Source organism: Balaenoptera borealis, assembly GCF_965194805.1.
Source record: "Balaenoptera borealis genome assembly, chromosome: 14".
Taxonomy (NCBI): Eukaryota; Metazoa; Chordata; class Mammalia; order Artiodactyla; family Balaenopteridae; genus Balaenoptera; species Balaenoptera borealis.
The window spans coordinates 59,087,671-59,111,652 of record NC_138875.1 but is presented as its reverse complement, the minus strand read 5'-3'; positions in this window follow the sequence as shown (position 1 = coordinate 59,111,652).

The window sequence follows — 23,982 nt, the reverse complement described above, 5'->3', positions numbered from 1 at the left end:
TGGGCTTAGTTATTTTCATAATCTCTCACTGACCAGACCCCAAAACAAGATTCAGAGTTCTTTGTAAGGACTCACATGAATGTAGTTATTTAATACTTATCCAAAGAAATGTACAGCTGAAATGCCAGCAAAAATACTTGTATTGTTAAATTATGAGAAGAATTTTACTTAACACTTATTTTAACCTACTATAAGCTAGGCACTCTTCTCATTATTTTATAAATACTAATTTAACATCATAAACCTATAAAGTAGCTACTATAGGCTACCACATAATGAAACACCACAGTTTTATTAAAGAAGAAACTGAGGTACAGAGATAGTAAATAGTTTATCCTAGGTCACACAGCTAGTATGTAGCAGAGGTGGGGTTTGAACCCAGGTTGGGGCTGCTTAACTATTATACTCTGCCACCTCTCTATTAAACTCCTCTGATGCTTCAGCTATGCTACAGCTCACAATACAAACTCCCTTTCTCTCTATAGCTAAATGCCATATTTTAAACATATCAATCAACTTAAGCTTATGTCAGTTTAAAAAATACCTTTGAACATGTTCTTAAAATCCACATAAAAGAAGACAGTCTTCAGAGTAAGGGTCAAGGGAAAGTTAAGAATAAGTAAACTGAACTAAATATACAATTCCTAATGGTTCACGGATGGACCCTTAACTGTTCATTTACTGAAAAAATATAGGGGGTAAAAGAAAATTTTCTCAATCTGCTACATATTATAATGGCAAAGATTCAGCAACTAAAAAAAAAAGTTGCAAGTTTATTGGCTTTTTTCTTTCAATAAGTTCATCTCATTTTATGTGCTAGAAGCTTACCTATTCACAATATAGCACACAAGCTGGCTCCTGGAAGATTACAGGAGCACTGCTTGCGGACAGAATTTTGGAGGTACACAGATGGAAACATAAGCCCACTTCCAGTAGATGCCCATGGGAGACACGTGAAAGCCAGGGAACACGCCATAGCAGAAATTTTGTAAAATGTAACCTATGGTCTACACACTTGAAGACATAATGTGAGAGACAAAGTTATATTGCTATATAATTTATTCCTGTGGTTAGCCTATTTTACAATTAATTTGAGAAAATGGCCCAATGACAGGGACAATATCTTGTACTTTGTAGCTGAACTATACTCGTTCTATCAACTGCACTCCCTACCCTTGATAACTAGCACTGCCTAAAAATAAAAATATATTAAAGTTAATTTAAACTTAAGGCATTAGTGATATGAGTATTCTTGTGCTGGATGGAAGTATCCAATGAAAAAATGTCTTTGCAAGTCCTATTCATGTAGATGTTATAAGAATAATGGAAGAGGTGAACAAAATTCCATAAGCCATTAAGACAGATATAGGGTATCCCAAAGCGAAGGAGAAATTCTCTTGATCTTGGGAAATGAAAAAAGGGAATTTAAATTTTCTTATAAGGAGACCTTAGAGCAAGAGGGGAAATTTTAAGCAGTGGAGGGAAAAAAATCCATTGAGGGCTATAGACAACCAACAATTTAATCAACATTTTAAGAAAGAGAAATAGAAAATCAATTCTCCTGCTCTTAAGACAAAAACATAATAAAAATGTACTTCAGTTCAGTATTCAGGTTAGACAAGGGGAAAAGATGACAAAACCTAGGAGCAAGAAAAGACCAACACCTCAGACTTACTCTAATTATCATTTCTATTATGATAGCAACCATATGTGGTACATTTTCTTGAATCATTCCAGTTTCAAATATTCTGCACTATTGTTCAGATACATTCATTCGTATTTATCACATGTTCTGACTCTTGGTTTGGAAAATGTCGTCATCAAGCCTACTTGTACCCAGTCCTCAGGTTCACTCCTGCTGTGGTCCCAGTTCCTCCCCCCATCGACCAGTAGCTGGACACCCTTTGGTTCCCCTATCATTTTCCTCTCAACCACCACCACTCAGACAACCCCCAGCTCCAATCTGTTTTGGCTCCATAACCTTACCTTGCTTCTCGCTGTTGATAGCCAGGATTCCCACCCTGACCAGCCTTCAGACTTCCAGCCCTGAACTGCTCTCCAGGCTATAAATCCAATCCCAACCTCCACCTCAACTGAACAAAATTAGTTTGCTTGCCTCTGTGCCTTGAACTCCCTAATATCCCCTGGCAGCTTTTTGGCCACAAGGTCCCTTTCCACAAACCTCAACAAAAAAAAACATATTTTAGGTACTTACCTTTAGGTATTTACCTTTGGTCCTCCAAATAAGTTTAGTTCCTCCTTCTCTGAAAGGTTCTCTCAGGGTGCAGTTAAGATGAAGAAATAGTGATGGGAAAATCAGCTCGAGTTCTCAAATATTTACTGAGCATCCATTGTATGTGCCAGGCTAGCATTGCATTCTTCATTAGCTGGTAGGGGATGGAAGTGACACACCCCAATGAATAAGACCTCCTTTGTTCTCAAAATCCTTAGAATTGAATGGGTAAGGGACAGGGGTGAAAACTTATCTAGGATATAAGGGTGATTCTTAAGTGAGATAATCTAGCTTCATCAGCATAATGAATTTTGGAGGGAAAGAATGAACTAGGGAAATATGCTTGCCTCTCTGTTGTGAGCACAAAAGGGGAAGCAATTGTTTCTGACCCGAAGACTGGGAAAGTCTTTGTGGTGAAAATGGCTTTTAGACTAGCCTGGAGGGGTAAGTAGGTTTTCAGTAGTGGACAATGAGAGAAAGGACAGGAGAATGTCCTTGGTGTTCCTGCCTATGTTGTTGCCTCCTAGACTCTAGCTGGCTGCTCTCACTCATTTTCCAGTGGGGAAGTGTATTACTTTGCTAAGGCTGCTGAAACAAAGTATGACAAACTGAGTGACTTAAACACAAATTTATTGTCTCAAGGTTCTGGAGGGCAGAAGTCCTAGGTCAAGGTTCTTAGCAGTGTTGGTTCCCTCTGAGGGCTGTGAGGGAGAATCTGTTCATGCCTCTTGCCTAGGTTCTGGTGGTTTGGTAGCCAACTTGTCATTCTTTGGCTTATAGAATCATTACCCTGATCTCTACCTTCATCTTCACATGTTTTATTTTTCTCTGTGTATGTGTCATTCTTCAAATTTCCCCTTTCTATAAAGACACCAGTCACTGCACTAAGTATGGTATTAATATATATACACATTTAGAAATGGACAGCTATAACGTAATGAAATGGATTCTTCTGTATGGTTTGTGAAAATCACTCTATATTTACTATGCATACTGTGTAGATAAATTAGAAAGATTTCCTGTAGCACAAAGGCATTTTCATATTTACAGATTTTTGTTTGGTGGAATATTGGTCTTTTGTAAATTCTTCACCTCAAATCCCACAGCACCTTGAAGAAACATCTCAAGTTTCATGCTTTTAGATTCTCTGTATCTGAACAGACAAGAAAGGCACATTTTATGTCTACAGATTTCAAGTCACAAATGACTTGTTTTCTTCCCATGAGAGGTAAAAGAACAAAAGGAACAGATAATGCATTACAGTAAAAACAGGATCCAAATAAAAATATTAGAGAGCTTGGCTCTTGAACAAGCGATAAAAGGTTTAATGCCATCTACTCTTACTGTAAGTTCCGTTAAGAGGATACTCAGTTTAGAAAGGAGGAAAGCAATAGAGGGTATTTTCATCTTTCCATTTTGGTAATAGGAGTTGTATTGAAAAGGAGTCATACTGGTAATAATACTTTAGATTTTCATAGTGCTTTAGAATTTTCAAAGTGTTCTCACATATTCTATTTCACTTGACTACAACAACCCTGTTTGGTGGGCAAAATAAGGGCACTGACCTCCATTTTACAGATAAAGACATTGAGAGAGTTTAAGGGGTCTCCCATTGTGACCCAGCTAATAAATAATAAGAAACACAAAGAATGTATCCAAACCTTCAGAACAGCTTTTTGTTAGCCTTTGGGAACACTACCCTTTGGGAACAGCATGCAGCTTCTCAACATCAAAACTGAATTGAGGGCTTCCCTGGTGGCGCAGTGGCTAAGAATCCACGGGCCAATGCAGGGGACACGGGTTCGAGCCCTGGTCCGGGAAGATCCCACATGCCGCGGAGCAACTAAGCACATGCACCACAACTACTGAGCCTGCGCTCTAGAGCCCGTAAGCCACAACTACTGAGCCCGTGTGCCACAACTACTGAAGCTCACGTGCCTAGATTCCATGCTCTGCAACAAGAGAAGCCACGGCAGTGAGAAGCCTGCACACTGCAGCTAAGAGTAGCCCCCGCTCGCCGCAACTAGAGAAAAGCCCGCACACAGCAACGAAGACCCAACGCAGCCAAAAATAAATAAATAAAATAAATAAATTTATTAAAAAAAAAAAGACCCGATGCAGCCAAATAAATAAATAAATATTTTTAAAAAAAACTGAATTGACTTATGAAGCTCTTCACCGAGAATCTGTTGCAAAAGATGTTCAGGCCAAATGTTTATTAGCTGTTTCAGGCCAAAATGTTTATTAGCTGTTAATCAGAGTGTTCCTGATAGAGCTATGTATTATTTCATTAATGGCTGCCAAACATCACATGCAAACAATGAACTACAGAAAACATAAACACAAGACCGTATCATTCATCCAAGGTATTAAAAGATAATTTAATTTATTCATTGATTCAACAAATGAGTTGAATGTTGAGCAACTACTATGTGCTATACATTGGGCTACATACTAGGGGTACAATATGAGCCACAGTGAAATCCTCCCACCTTCGTGGAGCTTACTGTTTGTCATGTGTCTAGTGTGTGTGTGTGTGTGTGTGTGTGAGGGGGGGGGAGTATACATAACTATGTAATTATAAAATGTGAAGTGTACTACGAAAGAAAATTGTGACAGAAAGACCTCTTTTAAGCAGATAGACTGGAATAATCAGGAAAGCCCTTTCTGAGGAAGTGATGTATGAGCTGAGATTCAAAGTATGTAGATGAGTTAAGAAGGACAAATGGTGTGGTGGAGGAGGGTATAGTAAAGAGCAAAGAGATAGCAAGCAGAAGAAAGAGAGTGTGCAATGGACTCGAACTGGGACAGAGCACAGCACATCTCAGAATATGGAAGAATTGTCTATAATAGCCACCTCTGCTTTCTCACCTGCTTCTCTCTTTAACACTCTTCAGCCAGGTTCCCATCTCCACCACTCCACTCACACTATTCTTAAGGTCAGCAAAGACCACCATATTGTAAATCCAACAGGCACTTCTCTGTCATCTCATTCAATCTCTCACTAGCATTCAAACTGCTAATCATCCCCCCTCCCTCTTTAAAAAGCTGGTAACAATCTCTGGGTTCACCGTCTCAGTCTTCTTTGCTGGCTTTTCTTCTGCTGCTTGACTTTTCAATATTGGAGCCATAGGGTTGGATCCTAAGCACTTTCCTTTTCTCTATCTACATCTTTAAGACATGTCACCCAGTCCCATGGCCTTAAACCGACTATGTTGTCAATCTCAAATACATACCTCTAGACCTGGCCTTTCTACTGAGATTCAGATTCATATGTAATTGCCTTATGTCTCCACTTGAATACCAAATGGGCCTCTCAAACTTACGGAAAAAAGGCGGATTCCCATCCCCTCCAACCTGCTCATCTTCTAGTCTTCTCCATCTTAGTAAATGAGGGGTTCATCCCTCATTCTTCTCTTCCCCTAACTCTACCCCCATGTAAATATATTAACAAGTCTCTATCTCCAAAATACATCCTATAATCATTCACTTCTCTCCACCTTTATTACCATCACCCTAATCTGACTAACCAAGCCCAGACAAGTTCACGTATTCCCTAACTAGTCTCCCTACAGCCACTCCTTCCCTCTTTAAATCCAAGTCCACCATGGCAAACAGAACGTTCCTTTTAAAATGCAATTCAGATCACTTCACTGCCTTTCTTGAAATCCTCCAGGGGCTCTCCCTTTCACTTGGCATAAAATCCAAACTCCTTAAGCTAGCCTACAAGCCTTTCATAATCTGGCCCAAGCCCACCTCTTTAACCTCATCTCCTTCCACACTTTTCATCTTTCTTCCACACTGTGGTAGGCAGAATAATGCCTCCCTCCCCAAGATAGCCACATCCTAATCCCTGGAACCTGTGAATATGTTACCTTACATGGCTAAAGGGAACTGCGACTGCAGATGAAATTAAGGTTGCTAATCAATTGACCTTGAAATGGGAGGATTATCCTTGATTATCTGGGAGGTCCAATGTAATCAGAAGGGTTCTTAAAAGTAGAATAGGGAGGCAGAAGACTCAGAGTCAGAGAATAAGATATGACTACAGCAGCAAGGTCATCAACATGATGCAACGTGGGAAAGACTCAATCCACGTTGCTTTGAAGATGGAGGCGGAGGGTCATGAGCCAAGGGGTGTGGGCAGCTTCTAGAGGCTGGAAAATGCAAAAAAATGTATTCTCCCCTAGACCCTCTAGAAAGGACTACAGTCCTGCTGATACCTTCATTTTAGCCCAAAGAGACCCATTTCACACTTCTGACTTCCAGGACTGTAAAGAATGTAAATTTGTTTTGTTTTAAGACACTAAATTTGTGGTAATTTTTACACAGTAATAGAAAACTAACATACTACCTCACAGTGAACCAGACATACTAGCCTATTTCATGAACAAACTTGCTTCTGCCTCAGAGCTTCTATTTTTATGGTCATCACTACGTGGAATGCTATGTTCCCACATATTAACATGGCTGACCTGGTCCCTTCTTGTCATTTTGAACTCAGCTTCACAGAGTGGTCTTCCTTGACCACTTCTAAGTAGCTAGTCATCGCTTTCTTTCTATCACATTATGATTCATTTTCTTTGTAGCATTTTTACCATCTGAAATTATCTCTGAAAGTTATTGTAGCCTAATTCCCTACCGTAGACTATATTTTTTGTGAGAGGAGGACCCCTGCCCTTGTTCACCACTGTATCCTTGGTCCCTGAACAGTATCTGGCACAAGGTACATGCTTAGTCATAAATGTTAACCACTGAATAAATGATACCCACTACAGGTGGAGAATAAAGGGTACTAGAGAGAAGGGTGTGAGAAAAGGCTGGAGAAGTGGACAGAGGCAGATCACATGGTATCTCAGAGTCCGTGTTAAGAACTTTGAGCTTTACCTTAAGAACACTAAGAAGCCATGGAAAAACTGTAGGCAGGGGAGTAATGTATTTATATTTCTGATTTTAAAAGATTATTTGGTGACAGACTGGAGTGGGAGCAATGGTTTATGTGAATGTAAGGAGAACAGATATGAAGAATGCTGTTGGGTAGACTAGGCGAAAAATGATGGTAAACTTGGACTAGGGTAGTAGCAGTGAAAAAGCTAATGTATTAGAATGTATTAGAGATATAATTTGGAATTTAAATGAACAAGACTAGGTGACAGATTGGGACATAAGGAGTCCAAATGAATAGAGCTCAAGGACGACTTTCAGATTTATATTCTAAGCAACTTAGAAGACTACGGTGCCAATTTCTAAGATGGGAAAACTGAAGAAGGATCAGGCCTGAGTGTGTATATTGTGGGGGAGAAGATTGGAAGCTCAGTTTCATCTGTGTTATATTTGAGTTGTCCTCAAGGCATTAAAGTGGTGACATCATATGTACAGCTAAATGTTGCGCCAGGAATTCAGATTAGAAGCAATGTGTTTTGAAGCTAGAAACAGTCAAAGCCATAGGACTGGATGAAATAATAATCTAGGGAGAAAGCATAAAGAAAGAGCGTTCAGAGCACTGCAAGTTCTCCTGTTCTGAGAAGCCTTATCAACGTTCCTCATTGCAACCAGAAAGCTGGCCACAGTCAGGCTGGGAAGATGCCTGTTTGTACTTTGAAAATTCACTCAGTCCATTCAAACTACCATGGGTGGGATTCCCTCTTTTCCACTCCTCGTTGCAGATTTAGGTAAAGAAGGAGCTGGCAAAGGAGACGGACAAAGGGCAGTTAAGGAGATTGAGGGAAACCTGGAGAACTTCATTTCATACAATCTATAATGATACCCCAAATTAAAAGAACAGATAGGAAAATAGTGATTTGTGTGGGATAAACGACTCCTTCCTTAGCAGAGCATTATGAAACAAAAGTCTCCCATCTTACCTAAATTCTCACACTGGATGAAAATTTAGGGAGTATGTGTCTCAAGGACACACAATGCCGGATGCAACTAGTTTTCCTATAACAATATTATCAAAAGGGTGATTTGTCAAAGGACCTGTCTCTCTAAGTGTGTGTTACAGGCAGCAGCCAAATTCAAGCACCCTGATCCGTTTCACTGTAGAGGTCAGATGGCACCTCCCAATTCTGTAATCCAGAGGTTCTCAAAGTGGGGACCCCGGGGTTCCCAAGACCCTTTCAGGCAGGCTGCAAAGCCAAAACTATTTTCACAACAATACCAAGATGTTATTTAGAGACTAGATGACATGTGATATCACAAGAGACTGAATGTTGAAAGAGACAGAATACATTAAAGAGATTCGCAAAAATGTAAGACAATGCCACTCTTTCTTTGTTTTGTAGACAGTTATTTTACACGAACATGTTAACGTGTAAGGGGTTCATTACTGTGAGTTTTAAATAAATTGAAATTAAAAAAACTTCCCCGTTTTAATTTCTGACAGTAAATATTAACAGATAAAAACCCAGATGAACAGAACGTCTTCGGGGTCCTCAGTAAATTTTAGCTGTGTGCAGAAATCCTGGACCAAAGTTTGAGAAGCACTGTCCTAAAAGGCCACCAGAATGGTTCTGAAAACAGGGACAAAGGACGGCAGGCTCCCCATCCCCTCCCTCTGGCCGGCAAAGCCTCATCTGTGCTGGAACTTCAGGATGCTCTCTCCCAAAGCCACGGGTTTGGCTCCCTGACCCCGGGTCTCACCTGGAAGCCTCGCCGCCTCGAGCCCCGGCGGCCTCTCGGGTCCGCAGGCCCGGCCCAGCTCGGGTCCAGCGCGCGCACGCCTCCCGGTCACTGTCACGGGGCCGTGGGTGTCATTTACTCGCGGAAGGGACGGTGCAAATAACCGGGAAGAGGAAACACGGGGGGACCGGCCGGAGGCCGGCCCGGGGACCGGGCCAGAGTGGCCGGCGCCTGGGTCCCCCTCCGCAGCCGGGCCGCCTCCTCGGACAGGCCGCTCCCGGCCTCGGGTCTCGGGAGTCCCAGGAGCCGCCGTTCTCCGTCGGAGGCCCGGCCCTCGCCCGCCTTGAACTCCTGATGGAATATTCGGCCCCGCCGGGTTGGGCAGTTTCATGGTTCTCTGGGGCCCTTTCCTCTCCTTAGACCGGGAAACTCGGGGCAAAGTCCTTCAGGTCATCGTCGTCGTCTTCGTCGTCGTCTGGGTCAACGTGGTGAGGAGTAGGCGACGCCCTGAGGCGCTGGAAGCGTCGCCTCTCAGGGCCTCAGACTCCTGAGTCTGCGCAGTAGAGCCCAAGCGCTCTCCCTCCCACACACCCCCGTTCTTGCGGCTGGGAGCAGGGGCGGGGCACCTTCAGGGGGTGGGGCGTCTTCAGGCAGGGGCGGGGCAGCCTCGAAAGAAGGCGGGGTCAGCAGGCTGGGTTTTGCCTAGCATTGATAAGCTTTGGTTGATACGAGCTGGGAGTATATTTTTCTTTTGCTTCTGTTTATAGAGGGTGGAAATGTGTTTTAAGAATTAAAAATAGGGCTTCCCTGGTGGCGCAGTGGTGAAGAGTCTGCCTGCCAATGCAGGGGACACGGGCTCGAGCCGTGGTCTGGGAAGATCCCACATGCCGCGGAGCAACTAAGCCCGTGAGCCACAACTACTGAGCCTGCGCGTCTGGAGCCTGTGCTCTGCAATGGGAGAGGCCGCGACAGTGAGAGGCCCGCGCATCGCGATGAAGAGTGGCCCCCGCTCGCCGCAACTGGAGAAAGCCCTTGCACAGAAACGAAGACCCAGCACAGCCAAAAATAAATATAAATAAATAAATTAATTAAATGGAATCATATAGTATTAAAAAAAAGAATTAAAAACACTCTAAGGAGTATATATAAATAATAGTTTGAAAGAGTAGAGACAGCCTACCCCACCTAAGGAGGACTGTGCAGAGAGAGCACCGATGCAGAGGAGCGAAATTAAGATCATATTGACCGGTTTTGCATTCGAGGAGTCAACCAACAATTGATTTAAAATATTTGGGAAAAAAATTCCAGAAAGTTCCAAAAAGTAAAATTTGAATTTGTGGAGCACCAGTAACTACTTACATAGTACTTACAACTATTTGCATAGCATTTACTTTGTATTAGTATTATAAGTAATCTAGAGATGATTTTAAATATATGGGAGGGAGCACATGCATAGGTTATGTAGGTTATGTGCACATACTATGCCGTGTAACATAAGGGACTTGAGTATCTGGGGATTTTGGTATCTGAGGGGGTCCTGGAACCAACCCCCCATGTGTGTACCGAGGCACAACTGTACTTAGCTCAGCCTCTGTCAGCAAACCCTGACAATTGTCAGAGGCCATTCTGGTGCCCACTGTCTGTCAACATCTGAGTGAGCACCCACCTTCTCCTGTCCTGAGATGTCACAGAGCAGTGTGTGGCCCAGCAGGAAAGATTCCTGTCTGCACTTAGAGACTTTTCTCCATCCTTGGACCACCATGGGTGGAACACTGGACACCCCAGTGGCAGTGGTGGTGTGAAAGGGAAAGTCCTGACCACCTGGACATGGTTGAGAGTTAAAGGACCAGCTCAAGATTTACACCCCTCTCCATCCCCAAGTCCAACAGTGGTGAAACCCCCTCCTTCTTGGTGGGGGGAAGGGGGTTTGAATCCAGAAGGTCATGACCCAGAGGATTTGATCACAGGCCAAGGAATGACTTTTAAGTTCATAGGAGCTAGGCAGGGTCGGGCTGAGCAATAGGTTCTGAGAACTTGAGCTTAAAAGGGAGTGGAGGGGCTTCCCTGGTGGCGCAGTGGTTGAGAGTCTGCCTGCCAATGCAGGGGACACGGGTTCAAGCCCTGGCCTGGGAAGATCCCACAGGCCGCGGAGCGGCTAGGCCCGTGAGCCACAACTACTGAGCCTGCGCGTCTGGAGCCTGTGCTCCGCAACGGGAGAGGCCGCGACAGTGAAAGGCCCGCACACCGCGATGAAGAGTGGCCCCCACCCGCCGCAACTGGAGAAAGCCCTTGCACAGGAAGGAAGACCCAACACAGCCAAAAATAATTAAATAAATTTATTTAAAAAAAAAAAATTGAGAATATAGTTTAAAAAAAAAAGGGAGTGGAAACCTTCACTAACTCTCAGAGCAAAAGGTGCTCTGTCTCACAAACTCCAAACACTAGGCTATAATAGCCTCTCTATCTCCACTCTTGACACTGTCTACTAGATATTTTCTATGTATATCTGGGTCTTCCAATTAAAAAAGAAGTCTTTCTTCTTGCAACTTGGCTTTCCAATATCCGGTCTAGACTGTCTAACCATTATAATTTTTTTTACGTAATTTGTGATGCCAAAGTAGGGTAACCTCAACAAACCGTGCTGACTAAATTCAGAAGAACAATAAGCAAATTAACAAATTATAGTTCTGATCCTTCTATTGCTAAATCTAATGATTTTTGTGTAAACAGGACTATTTGATAGATGTATATACCTTAAAATACATTCAATTTCTGGCTCCCCAGAGTGAGATCCATCTATCTATCTATCTATCTATCATCTATCTATCTATCTATCGTTGGATAGGTAACAGAGCTACAGATTTAGAAGCAGGTGCCCTGGTAGAAATTCAAATTTTCATGTACCAAATGTTCGTGGTCACTTGTAGTGCTAATCATTGCTGGATATTTTACATTGAAAAATATTACCCATTTCAAACAATGACCTTCACACTGAAAATGCAAATCCTAGTTAGAAACCCCTGAGCCAGCTAATGAAAAGCTTTATGTATGTGTTTAAGATCAAGGCAAATTACAATACACATAGTTTTAATGCACGGGAGATGTGAAGAAAATAGCATAAAAATCTCTGAAATGCATTCCTAGAGCTAAAAAGGATTTGGCAACCATTAGAAGAACTGCATCCTGGCAACTACTCTTCAGAAGCTTGGCAAGCCTGAAAAGTTGACCAACACTCAATGCCCAACAAGAACTGAGTGAAGTCAGACTGTGTATTATGTTCAGTTCTGTTCAACATTTTCTGTGCTGTTGTATTTGAGAATGTAATAAGGGACATAGAAAGCTGTGTCACAATATATATTTTGACATCTGGGAGACTCGTTCACCTTACCAGATTACAAACATTACCATGTATCATTGACAAGGACACAGAAATTGTAGGATGTGGACGGATGACTGTGTTCTAAAGCACAGAAGCCAAAGAAGCAAGCAATTTACCACTTGCTGCTTTGCAGAGTCAGCAAAGCACGGGGGCTGGCAGTGAGCCTTGAGGAGCCTGAGATCAAATACCAGTTTACACAAGGGAAATATTGTACCAAGTTCATGAGTTTTCTTAGAAAATGAGAACTGTCACTGGGTTCTGCTTCTTAGGTTAAACATTATCCAGTAATGATTGATGCAGAAGGAGAGAACTGAATTGAGAGGGAGGAAGGTGAGAAACGTGTGCACCAGAAGAAAAAGAAGCATTCTTATTATGTAGAGATTGACAAAAGTGACAATCACATGGCTCCCAGGTAGAAACTTAAGGCAAGTAACACGATGGTTAAGTATCAGGGCTCGGGAGTACTGGGTTTGAATCCTGGCTTTGTCAAGTCACAACTTTACAAATTGGGCAAATGAATTTCAAACCTATTTAATGGGATGATAATGATGGTATCATAAAGAATTAAGGAATATACAGAATGGGTAAACAACAAGGTCCTACTGTATAGCACAAGGAACTACGTTCAATATCCTACAATAAACCATAGTGGAAAAGAATATAAAAAAGAATGTATATATATGTATAACTGAATCACTTTGCTGTACAGCAGAAATTAACACAACATTGTAAATCAACTGTACTTCAATTTTAAAAAAAGAATTAAATAAGGAGATGCATGGTCAAGAGGGTCTTTGGCATGGAGTGGCAGGAGAAGTCCAGCAGGAGTGAAGTTCTAGGCTGAGCCCATCAACAAGTATTGAACTATACTCTCATCTCAGCCCTGTGATGGGCCAGACATGAAAGGGGCACTGTTGCAACACAGACTGTGGTTGTAATGAAGCAGAAGCGACATGACCACCAGCAGGTGAGCATGAGAGACTTCTGGAAGATTCACTCGAACACAGACCCAAACACAGTTCAAGTTGTCATAGGTTATTTGGACTCCACAAGGGAAAGAATGCTGGCTTTACATGATTTTCACAGTCTTAACTACATAGATTTCCCAGGACATAGTGCACAGAACCTGGCACCGAGTCAGGAGCCCTAAACTCTTCTCAGCTCCCCAGGTCTTTAGCTCATTTGATTTTAAGCACTTCATTGACCCTCTCTGCTTCCTCAGCCAATACATGAAGGTAATAGATTTTTGACTGCTTGCCTAACACATTTTGTTAAGAATATAGAGATAATGATTTGCAAGCATTTTTGGGGGAAAACAAATTTAAGATATAGGAAAGGGGCTATAATTCTAAAGTTTAATATGAGATCATTAAATTTTCTTTGTGGATAAAGAAGATGTGGTACATATATACAGTGGAATGTTACTCAACCATCAAAAAGAACGAAATAATGCCATTTGCAGCAACATGGATGGACCTAGAGATTATCATACTAAGTGAAGTAAGTCAGAAGGTGAAAGACAGGGCTTCCCTGGTGGCGCAGTGGTTGAGAATCTGCCTGCCAATGCAGGGGACATGGGTTCGATCCCTGGTCCGGGAAGATCCCACATGCCGCGGAGCAGCTAAGCCCGTGCGCCACAACTACTGAGCCTGTGCTCTAGAGCCCGCGAGCCACAACTACTGAGCCCATGCACCACAACTACTGAAGGCCGCATGCCTAGAGCCCATGCTCTGCAACAGGAGAAGCCACCGCAGTGCGAAGCCCATGCACCACAACAAAGAGTAGCCCCGCTCACCGCAACGAAGACCCAACACAGCAAAAAAGAAGGAGAAAGACAAATACCGTATGATATCTCTTATGTGTGGAATCTAATATACAACACAAATCAACATATCTGCGAAACAGAAACAGACTCACAGACATGAAGAACAGACTTGTGGTTGCCAAGGGGAACGGGAGGATAGGGGAGGGATGGATTGGGAATTTGGGATTAGCAGAGGCAAACTATTATATATAGGATGGATAAACAGCAAGGTCCTACTGTATAGCACAGGGAACTATATTCAATATCTTGTGATAAACCATAATGGAAAAGAATATGAAAAAGAATATGTATATGTATAATTGAGTCACTTTGCTGTACGGAAGAAATTAACACAACGTTGTAAATCAACTATACCTCAATAAAATTTTTATAAAATTAAAAAATAAATAAATATTCTTTGAATTGAACTGAATGGTTCACTGTGGTCACAATTGATGGCTATGCATAACATACACATATATGAATAGAACGTATATAAATATGCAACCAGAGCTCTGTAATTAGAAACAGGTGACCTGGGATTCAGTCCCAGTTCTGACACTAACTAGCTCTGTAACTTTAAACAAGTTAGTTAACCCTTCTTCTCTTTTGTTTTCTCCAGCTGAAGAACACAGATAATAAATTCCTAGCAGCATTATTCTGAGAATCAAATATACTTGAATGAAGAGTTTACGATTTCCTCTGAAAAATACAATGTTTGTAATTGGTATCAATAAGACATTTTAAATTTTCAATTGTGGTAAAATACACATAACATAAAATTCACCATCTTCACCATTTCTAAATGTATATATACAGTTATAGTGTTATGTACAGTCACACTACGATACAACCAATTTCTAGAACTTTTTCACCTTGCAAAATCGAGACTCTATACCCATTAAATAACAACTCCCCACCCCCCTCTCAACTCAGTTCCTGGCAACCACCATTCTATCGGGTTGGCCAAAAAGTTCGTTTAGGTTTTCATAAGATCTTATGGAAAAGCGCAAATGAAATTTTTGGCCAACCCAATACTTTCTGTCTTTATGAATTGGCTACTCTAAGTACTTCTTATAAGTGGAATCATACAATATTTGTCTTTTTATGACTGGTTTATTTCACTCAGCATAATGTTCTTGAGTTTCATCCGTGTCGTAGCCTATGTTAGAATTTCCTTCCTTTTTAAGGTTGAATAATATTCCTCTATAGGATATTAACATGAATAATGTTCCTTCTTTTGGGTGCTCATAATTTGTAATTCTTGGTCTTCCTTCTGGAGATATTTTAAGCTTCAGCCTATACCAATGTGTATATCTTTCTATGTGGTTCATTTATCACAACTAGCATGATAAACTCATTCCTTTCACATCAAATGCTATTCTGCTTTCTTCTGAGAACATCTGGTTTATTAAAAAAAAAGAAAAATGAAAAGCGTGACAGTAACTATAATAGGCCAGTGCTGTACCTACCTGACATAAAAAGCATTTCAACAAATGCCACGTGATTAATAACAGTCTCTTAATTTAGCTGTGCCAAGAGAAACTGCAATGATTTGGTGTGTCTGTCACTATCCTCAAAGAAAAGCCATTTTTCACAAGACCTATCATGTCCATTATTATAATTGATAATGTGGTCTAATGCTAAAGTTTAATGTTGCTGATTCTGCAGGGAGAGAAGTTTGCCTAAACTAGAAAGCGCTTACTTTATATAATTTTTTGCAACCGCTTATTAAAGGAAAATTACCCAAACACACATACATTTATAGGATATAGTACTCCATAGAGATTTGTTACTAAGTATTTTATTTCAAGGGTTTTAAAAAATTATCTTACTTTTCCCCTTCATTAGTGAAAATACTTTTATGTAGCTTTTTATCTTACTACAGAGAGAGAATTTAAAGCCAATCTCAGATATTTCTAAATCACTTCTCAGAGTTGTTTGGATTTTTATTCCAAATAAGGAAACGGCAGTTTTTCTTTCTCAGCTTTTATTTGCGTGCAATTTGAATGGTTTTCTCAAACATGAAATGTTTCAATACACAGAGGATGAAATGAATTTGAGATGAATATCAAGGAACTTCCAGAGAGAAGTTTGGACCTTTTGTATATCTTGGCTTATCGTTTCCCACTGCAATGTTCTCTCTCAGTCTGAGCCAATAATTTTCTCTGTGTATTTCAGCAAACTGGTGTGCATGATGCGACACACAGCATTGATCACAGTCTGAAAGGAATTGCTTCTCATTCATGCATAGTTTATCCTGTGTGTTGAGCTTGAGCGGGGGATGATTAGGTCCCTGAGGGTGGGGTGCCCAAGATCATTCCCTCCAGCCTCAGCCACGTTCACCCTCTTGGCAGTTGCTTTGTTTTGAGGTTACACCTATAAAATAGTGCAACACTTCGGTTTATCCAATGTTGACTTTACCTCCTCTAAATATTGGTTAATTTTTATATGCCAATCACTATCGAATATTCTCTACATAAATTATTGTTAACTAAATTCTGGTTGATGTACCACTGAATTTAAGACTAGACGGAAACTGAATAACTTAGTCTCAATGGAATCAAATTTGACATGATAGCATCATATCACCTAGGAAAATAAGAGTTAGATAACTTTACTGTAATCTACTCCACTTCCATACTTAAACAAAAGAAATTTCTCATTTCTTCAAAGTAGCTATTTCCAATTTAACTTGGAAATGAAACATTCATTTATATCCTAGGAAAGACTGACTAACCAGATAATATCATAATTATGGAAAGGAAAACAGTAGTAGTTACGGAATATTCAAGAAAAATGTGGACTTAGAGAATGCAGGGGTATACGAAATACAGAGAAGAGAAAATGGCCCATCAGACTTTAATCTTTTTTTTTCTTACTTTCAATTTTATCTTTTGGGGAAAAAAAAATCTTGATTAAGGATATAATACAATCACCAGTGATTCTACATCAATTTGCTTATGACTTCCGTAGGACATAGAACAATGATTATGAGCTATGACTTTAGGGTCAGACAGACCTGAATCTGAATCTCAGCTTTACTACTTAGTAGCTGTCTTATATTGGGAAAGATACTTAAATTTTATGGTTCTCAGTTTTCCAGTCTAAAAATTGGAACTGACTAATTCTACTCCCTGTCTCACAGGATTTGTGTGTGTGCTAAATGAAATAATGCTTGTATATACTTAGCAGAATGTCTGTGCATAGTCAGTGTTCAATAAAGTTTGGCTGTGGTTGATGAAATTATTCTGATGACAATGATTGTCCATAATGAGCTTAAGAGTTCCTACTCCAGTTCCTTAAAAAACTAAAAACAGAACTACGATACGACCCAGCGATCCCACTACTGGGCACATACCCTGAAAAAACCATAATTCAAAAAGAGTCATGTACCAAAATGTTCACTGCAGCTCTATTTACAATAGCCAGGACATGGAAGCAGCCTAAGTGTCCATCGATAGATGAGTGGATAAAGAAGATGTGGCACATATATACAATGAAATATTACTCAGCCATAAAAAGAAACAAAATTGAGTTATTTGCAGTGAGGTGGATGGACCTAGAGTCTGTCATACAGAGTGAAGTAAGTCAGAAAGAGAAAATCAAATACCGTATGCTAACACATATATATGGAATCTTAAAAAAAAAAAAAACGGTTCTGAAGAACCTAGGGGCAGGACAGGAATAAAGATGCAGATGTAGAGAATGGACTTGAGGGCACGGGGAGGGGGAAGGGTAAGCTGGGACGAAGTGAGAGAGTGGCATGGACATATATACACTACCAAATGTAAAATAGATAGCTAGTGGGAAGCAGCCGCATAGCACAGGGAGATCAGCTTGTTGGTACTTTGTGACCACCTAGAGGGGTGGGATAGGGAGGAGATATGGGGATATATGTATATGTATAGCTGATTCACTTTGTTATAAAGCAGAAACTAACACACCATTGTAAAGCAATTATACTCCAATAAAGATGTTAAAAAAAAAAAGAGTTCCTACTCCAAATATTTTTGGCTAGATGCAGAGAATCAAACTTTCAATGCAATTATTAAAAGCCACATCATTACTTTTTGATTTGTGAGAATTTCAGAGACCAGAACTTCCTAATGCAGGATTTAAAGAAATTGAATGAGACGAATAAGAATTCTTTGCTAAAACAAAATTGTTGTAGTAGAAACATTGAAGACTATTCCCATTATAAATGATTCTAACTGGCCACCTCACAAACTTTAATGCTCTAGACAAAAATTCTCAGGGAAGTCTTTTCAGTATTTTCAGTTTGGGTCCTGCAGCTTTCAATTTGATATATAAGATGACTAATGCCACTAGGAGGTGGGATTTGACAAGGGGTTTTTTGGATTCTAAAGAAAGATAATACTTCTATTCATGGAGAGTGAAAATATATCTTGAGTGGGCAAAACCTACCTGCCTGAAGGTTGAAGGCCAAATTAGGTAATTACATTTTTTTTTTTACTGTGACATATAACTTACATACAGAACAATGCAAAAACAAGTAATCACCACCCAGGTCAAGAGATGTAATTACTATCAAGGAAACCTCAATCAAGAAAGACAACATTGTCAGAACCCCAGAAGCCAAAACTACTAGCCTCATTTTCAACGTTTCCAGCAGGAGGGTTGATTGAAATAATCCAGCCGGCCGTTTGCAGAAATGGAAGTTCTGGGTGACTTTTAGAGACTCCTCTTCATCTTACCTTTCAATAATCAGCTCAAAAGTAGAGGTCAACATGAGGTCAGCATGTCCTGTATAGGTCTCTAATGTCATAGCAGGGGGCTACCCTAAGTTGGAGGTCAAGGACCTCCACTGGGCATTAGGCAAAACTTAGCTGACCTGAAGGAAAGGAAAAAAACTAGAAAAATTCTTATATAAAAACCATGAGTATCTCCCATGATAAAGTCTAGTTACATAAAGGAATTACTGGTGGCTTCCTCTTTCACTGAAACTGCCCAATATTTATTACACCTCCTTCCCTCTCATCTCCTCTCCTTTGCCTCCCCAGATCTCACCCACTCACCCACTTAGCAATTCTTTGGGGAGCTCCAGAGACTTAGTGACTTTTACTTCCAAATTTCAAATTCCCTTATAAACAAAGACCCCTTTTCCTATTGATTTTGTCCCAGTTTTCTGGAAGCTCTAAATGATTCTTGGCTTCTCTACATCAGTCTCAGAGTAATCACTTTCTTTTCCCTTTGGAGCTTCTTAAAACAAATCAGCATAATTGTGTCTACTTACCCCTTTAGCATAAAGCCTTCATTCTAGTATTTAAAACCACTCAATGGTCTCAGAAATGTTTTCTTCACATTTTTGTTCACTCTTTATTTTTAAAGCAAGTAAAAGCAAGCAATCCACATATTTGATTTATTTTTATTGACAAGAAGACCCAGAGAAAAGAAAACCCTTTCTTCCTGAGAGGTAAAAGTCTATCTGACCACAGCATTACTCTTCAAACATAATTCCTTAAAATATAAGACTGTCTTTCTTAGGAGACAAGCACACTCAAAGCCATCATTATTCAGCTGAACCATGTCAGATGAAATGCATCTTTTTTCTTCTCTCCAAGGTCAATATAATACCACATACAAAAGGAAAATTATATCCATGTACACAAAAAAAGGGCTTTTCAGAGGGAAACTTGAAACATTAGATGCTCTGTTTCTCACTGTAAATATGTATTCTCTACTCTGGAAAGGACCACATGGATCTTTGCAGTAGTTGCTTAAGGTGATAGACGATGATCAATGTCAGTTCCCCTTTCCATGAAAAAAGAAAAATCACTGCTCAGGTATAACCAAGGGTTTCCAGCCCATACAAGGAATTTTCTGAGTGTTTCCCATAAGGTAAGTAGCCAAATTTACAAGGGTACAAGGATGTTCACCACAACATTTCAGTTTTAAAATAATAAATCCTGGAAGCAATCTAAAAATTTGTTAATACAGAATTGGTTAAATAAACTATGGTCTGGCTAAATATTAGAGTACTATGTAACCCTTTGACAGATTATGTATATCTACATTCATAGACAGGGAAAGATCTATATGACACCTTGATTTAAAAGCAGATTATGAAACAACACATATAATTCACTTTATTTGAAATTGCATACTCATGTATATGTATGTATGTGTATAGAGAGATGGTCCCCTATATGTTTAGAATGCCTAACTCTGAGTGATGTGATTAGGAGTAATGTTTACTTTCTTCAGAGTGTTTTGAACTTCCTCAAGTTTAAAATTACCTGATTTTTTCGTGACATGGATTTCACCAAAATAAAAAGCCAGGAGTATATATTATAATTAAAATCAGAAAAAAAGTGAAATTACTTTTATTTTGGAAAAGAATTATCTGGCTAATTGATTTAGTTCTTCATTCTGTTTCAAAAGTAGCAACTGACTAGAAAATGAGGCATAGAGGTTTAGCGAAAGAATCACCTTCAGTGTGGACTACGTACAATATCTCGGAGATATTCCTATACTCCAGTTTTCCCAGGAATATTTTATAGCAGATTTTAATTTGGGGCGTTTTCAAATTTACCCTACATGTAAACATCAAATGATAATGAAATAGCTAATTATTACTTGATATTTCTACATTATTTCTCTATTGTAGCCTTTAGCAGAAACTGAGTATTAAAAATGTGAAAAGCACTTTGAGTTTTTGCCCTCTTGATTTTTCTATGAAAATATTTTGCAAGACTGCCACGCATGTGTTCAACACATGTTTTATACTAGAAATGTTTTGCCCTAATCACAAACTGATGGAATAACCACGATAATTTGTGTTCTTTTGTTCACATGCTTCAATGTTTTGTTCATTTGTTTGAAATATGTGCTTTGTTTTTAGCTAAAATCAGGTTCATGTGTTGAGAAATAAAAGCTGTGTATTTCCATAGCCATATTCTTGTAATATGAGCTCTGTAAAAGATCTTAGAAATAAGTTAATAATCATTTGGCATCAAGTGGAAAGAAAACTATAATGGGATATGTTTTCATAGTAAGAACATTTGATTTTGGTCAAACTCATGTCAAAGAAGAATTAGAATTAATTTTAGCCTTGGTATGACTAAGATATGTACAACCAGATTATCTTAATAGTAAACATATTTTCACATTCAGAATTGCTTACTCTTAGGCACAGAGTTTTCGTTTCAAACACTGTAGCCTCATACAGCAGATCCATCATGTATCCAAAAACCTCAAATATCCAAATCACCAATGAGAGTCAAAGGCGAAAAAAAAAAATGCTCCTGAGCATTAAAATAGAAATGGTCCTCACTTAGAACTCTACAAGAGATTAAGAACCTCAAATTCAGAAAGACCTTTAAAATTCAAACTGAAAGTAATATGAAGTAGTGACTGTTGACATTATGATAGCCCAAGAGGAAACAGCAAAGCTATAAAGCAAGCATGATCAGAAAATTGAAGTCTGGGGCCAATTCATGTTGGATCAGTGTACTTTCTAAGGGGAGCAGTGCTGATGGCAAAGTACAATAATGGATGTCTTAATGACATTTATTATTTGCTCCCCAAATCCACATCCTCCAGCTGTGCTTTGTGTATTGGGGCCACCTACGGCTCTCAGTGCTTTTGTGGATTGGCTGTGAGTTGCCACTTGTGAAGTGTACGGGCAGCAATTCTAGGTATTCAGAGGAGAGAAGGATCATCCATTTATCTACCCTCCTCAGTTATCCTGTTTTATTCTCATTGCTTGTATTTATATGAGTTAATAGGATGGAAATAAAGAACACAATTTCAGTGCACAGTGCCTTGCAAGTGAAAATATGGCTAAAACAATGATATATTTTGGCCTGGAGCATTTTCGTATATATACTGTGAGACATTTCTAGGTTTCTTGTGGGAAAAAACTGGTCAAGTAGAATGTAATCAGCTTTTAAATATAGCTCACAAAATTATATGGTGATTTTGCAAGTGTGCTATTAGGTTCCACTAAAAGAAAGATGATTTGGATGAGTTTGTTTTCTAATGAGCAAAAGCATAGAAAGATCAAGAAAAAGAATCAGGGATCCTGTCTGGACTTGGCAAACAAGGGTTTTTCTTTGCAATCACAGAAAGTAGAGATAAAGACTATTATAACCAGCACCACACCTTAAAACCCCACAGACAGGGGGATGTGACTGTACACCTCAGCCCTCACTGCATTAGCCACAGAAAATGAAACAGGGGCACCTTCAAGCTGGCAAAGTAACGCTTATAAAAAGTTAGGCAGCATACACAAGGGATAGTCTTTTCTTGAGAGATTTTTTTAAAAAACACAAAATTTTTTTTACCAAAAAAAAAATTTAAGTGAAAAATTCACTTTTTGGGGTTGAAATTTTATAATGGAAATGTTTAGCACTTGCTTTTCTTCTGCTGCAAGGGAGGGGATGCTACGTTTTTCTTCTTAAAGTAGTTGGGAATTTATAGCAAGTGCTAATGAAAGCAATCTTTCTCACTTTGCTTTTGTATGGATTGCATGACCCTGGATTAAGTGATTAAGTGCAATGCCCTCTCTTGCTAAGAGGTGAAGAAACCTGGGTTTCATGTGCCTGGGTTTTTGTATCTAGGATTAGGCTGCACCTCATAATAGCCTTGATTGAAATCATATTATTAATTTTGTTTTGGAGTGAAAGTACTACATTTTGGATACTGAGACGTTCTTATAGAAGGTAAGATATTGATGAGACAAAGAGCCTCCTCCCTCATACAGAGCAGGCAGGCGGGAGTGCTGGGAAAGTCTTACATCCTCAGAGCACGCTAGATAGAAGCTAGGCGGTCACGTGTTCCCTGAACATACCTGCTTCCCTCTTGCTTTCCATCATTTAGGCTTCTCTCGCCAGCAGGGGACCACTGGGGCCGTGAGCACACTGAGAGGACGCAGAGGTTTGTAGCAGGCACTTAGACCTGATATGAATATTGTCACTGGGGAATTCTGTGGGGGACCAGAGAGGACAGACAGGGAAGGACAAAAAAAGACTAGTAGGCAACAGGCAAAGAGTGAGAAAGTTGACCTTTCTGTGCATTCTGTTACACAGATATTAATGGTGTTGAATATCAATCAAAGGTTATTAAAAGTACTTCCAAAGTTCTTGATGCAAAAGCTAATTCCAGATCCAATAATTAGCATCTATTTGTAAATTTTATTTACACTGTTCTTTGTCAAGTGTGCTATTTCCTGCTTCAACAGTCAGGAAAATGTTAGTAAAGACTTGCAATAATTCCCTGAATTAATTTTTTTAACACTTACATTTCCCAGAAAAAATTAGCCTTCCTGGCACACAGGTCCCAACTCCCTGGGCTAATTCATTCCTCCTCCTCCTTCTTCAGGTCTTTCCACTTGGATGCCACCTGCTCAAGGAAGCATTTCCTGAAACTCCAGGTCTGGATTCGAGACTACCAGCACGTTCCCTTAGCGCCCTTCACTTCTCCTGTCTGGGCCCTTAGCAGGCTGTTTAGGTCTGTACTATGATCTTGATTCTCTGCTAGACTCTAAGCTCCATGAGGACAGGCAAGTGATAGTTATGCACATGGGCTTTGCAGTGCATACTATGTGCCAAGTGTTATTCTGAGTGCTTTACATAGACTAACACATCTAATCTTCATAACCATCCAACAGGAGACAGGGACAGAGAGAGGTTATCTATCCCAAGGTCACGCAGCCAGTAAGTGGCAGATCCACAATTTGAACCTTGGCAGTTATTTGCAGAGACCATGCTCTTTATCGTAATAAGGTGTTGCCTCTTAAATCAGAGTCTTGTGTTCTAGAACAAAGTCACTGCTTACTAGCTATTGGACCTGGGGTCATTTCTTGCCCTGAATGAAACTGTTTTCTCATCTGAAACATAGGAACAAATAACAGTATTTGCTTCAAGAGTTGAGAGGATTCAATGAGATAATGCATCTATAGATAGTAGATAATGCATTCAG